Below are 2,777 nucleotides of genomic sequence, written 5' to 3'. Positions count from 1 at the left end.
TCCTGAAATCTCTACTCCATCTACATCATTAAGGTTGACTTTAAGCAGATACTTCTTCCCTGTATTTTGGGTAACTTCCAACCTCAGGGACTCTTGTTCTGGCACTATATCAGACAGTGTTCTGCTGCTGTTCGTAAGATTTTCGCTGGCCAGTTTTTCCCCTCTTTTTTCATATTAAACTTGTTTTCTTCTGGTTTGATATTAACAAATGTATCAGGGAGAGAGCCTACAGGAAAGGGTGTAGCCCATTGGGACACGGCCTTCCCAGGTGCCTGAGGAGGAGGCAGGTTCCTTTCCTTTGCTCCCCATAAGTGTTTTGGGGAGAGATTATAGACAAGGGAGGGGGCTGGTCCCCAGGATATGGGGGTAATGTTTTAGGGGAAAGGGCTACAGTGAACAGGGGACCTGACGGGGATAAATGAGGGAAGGGCAGGGGACCATTTGCCAGAATTCACAGTATTCTGATTCCAGATTGAATTTAAAAACAAAACAGAAAATGGAAACTACAAGTAGCATCTGTCCCCTTCCCACATCAGGGCTTTAGTGCCAGGGGATAAGAGGAGGGCAGCTTCAACAATGGTATTGCTTGCCCCTGGCCGTGGGAGCAGGATAAAGGGTAGGAGGTCCCCGACAGACTGGTGTGGTGGGGGAACCAAAATAAAACACATGCCAAAAAAAAAAAATCGTGTAGAAAGAGTCTAGTCAAGGGCCATGTCAGAGCTGGGCACTAGGGGAGAAGGCCTCTGCAGACCCCAGGATCACTGCTGCCACCTGGAAGTGTTATTTTGCCATTGCTTCAATTGCAACAGCTACCTCCTCTGTTATGCCAGACAGCACTGTGATCAATACTTTTCCACAGTCATATTTTTGCTCAGTCTCCTTGCTGAGGTCTGTTTCAGGTAGATGAAGGTCTTCTTGCACACACCTCACCACTGCCCTGGAACAGTGCTAGGTATACATCCTGAATGCTGGTCAGCTGTAAGTCATTCCTATTGATGTTAGGGACGTCCATATTATGAGTTTAGGGGCAAATATCTTCATATTTCTTCCCAGTAAAGAGGTCACTACCAATCACGTAGACCTTGCTGTGGGCATGCTTGCCAGTCTTAGAAATAGACATCTTGACAATCAATCTTACAAGGCCAGCCTTTGAGCACCACAAAGCCATTTTCACTTACTGCTGAGCACTGTATTGGGAAGGAAGGTGGCTGAAACCCCTACATCACTTGTCTTGAAGTCCAAATCATCTGCCATTTTAAGTAGCTTTGATTCCAACTTGTACAGATGTACTACTAGACCCCTTCTGCTCACTGTAAGCCCAATCCCTGTCCCTGCTACTGCCTTTACTGTTGCTGCTGTTGTAGACTGGTCTTATAGTAAGCAGGTGCTGACTCCCCAGTATTTTTAGAAGTGGATTGCCAGGCACCTCTCCCTAGTCAGTTTTAGTCTGAAAGTGCTGCTGAAACCTGAGCTCTTGTCTGTCATATTTTGGTGCCTTGTATGTTGCTGTGATGTTGGAGGCTGTGCTACTAGTGTCTTAAATACCAGCAAGTCCACCTTAAAGATTACAGCCTAGAAATACCCTCTGGGACTGTTCTACCCTGTCATGTGGGGTCTCTGTGAGTCAGAATCAACTCCATGGTACCCAGTAACAACACAGGGTTAACTTCATTATGTTCACAATTAAACTCCTATTTAGACTGTTAGTGACTCTAAAGATCTCAGGTGTCATTAGTTCCATCCTTTATCTTAAAAAAATTGATGTAATATATTCTAAGTTTGATAAACTCTATTTTGAAGTGTTATTGTCTAGTTTATAAGTAGAAATCATACTTTTTACCCAGGGCATAAAATCCTGTTTGGTCACTTTTCTAAAAATAAAGTTAAATGATGTTGAATTATATACTGTATGTTTTTACGAAGACTCCTGATCTAGAAACAATGTATTCTAGCAAGATAAATTTCAAGTATGTCTGTTTGATAATACATATTTCTGAATAAATAGTTGCTGCTTCCAATGTAAAGTGTCTTTTTTGTTTCAAAATCATTATTCATCTGGCGGTATAGTTGCTTTGTGCAAACATGTTTTCAAATGTGTTTGAAAACTGTGTTTTCAAAATGTAAAATAAATAAGAATAATGTGCTGTAAAATTCCTAATGCCTTATTAAAGATCATAGAACCATTTTTTCTTTGCTTCATTTTAATGACAGCAAAAATGTAATTTCTCTTATGTGTCTAATTATGCAATTTTACTATGTTTTAGTTAGGGGAGTTTTTTTTTTTTTTTTAATGTGATTTGGGGGAAAGTTTACAGAGCAAATTCACTTTCCATATAGCAGCTCACATACACTTTGTCTTAATGATATTTACTGTATAGTTTTCTACAATGCAACAGCTCCACTCTCACTTCTTCCCCATAGTTACCTCTTCCCTGTGTCCTTCCCTCCCATATACTCCTGCCCCCTGAGCTGTCTCCCTGTGCATACAGCCCTTCTGTTCTCCCATGATTGATCTCTCCAAGGAGTGTATCTACCTAATGTAAATGTTCACCTCATATGCCTGTCTTATGTTTGGCTGGAAGCCACAGGAGTGGGTTCAATTCCGAACCTAAAGGACAGCTAGGGGCCATAGTGGTTCTATCAGGCTCTGTCAGACCAGCAGCAGACCAGCAAACCTGGTCCTTTTTTTTTTTTTTTTTAAATAATGATTTTGAGTTTGTTCCACATTGTTCTCCCACTCTATCCAGGATCTCCTACATAGATCCCCCTGTGAGTGC

At 41.6% G+C, this 2,777-nt stretch overlaps 1 pseudogene; it reads right to left on the bottom strand.

Annotated features, from left to right (window-relative positions):
• Positions 1-780: 780 nt before the first annotated feature.
• On the bottom strand, positions 781-1,272 carry LOC103204903 (annotated as a pseudogene).
• Positions 1,273-2,777: the final 1,505 nt, after the last annotated feature.

This window comes from Orycteropus afer, unplaced genomic scaffold (assembly GCF_000298275.1).
Source record: "Orycteropus afer afer isolate SDZICR_OR568_19922 unplaced genomic scaffold, OryAfe1.0 scaffold00264, whole genome shotgun sequence".
Classification (NCBI taxonomy): domain Eukaryota; kingdom Metazoa; phylum Chordata; class Mammalia; order Tubulidentata; family Orycteropodidae; genus Orycteropus; species Orycteropus afer.
This window is presented reverse-complemented; position numbering and strand designations above follow the sequence as displayed.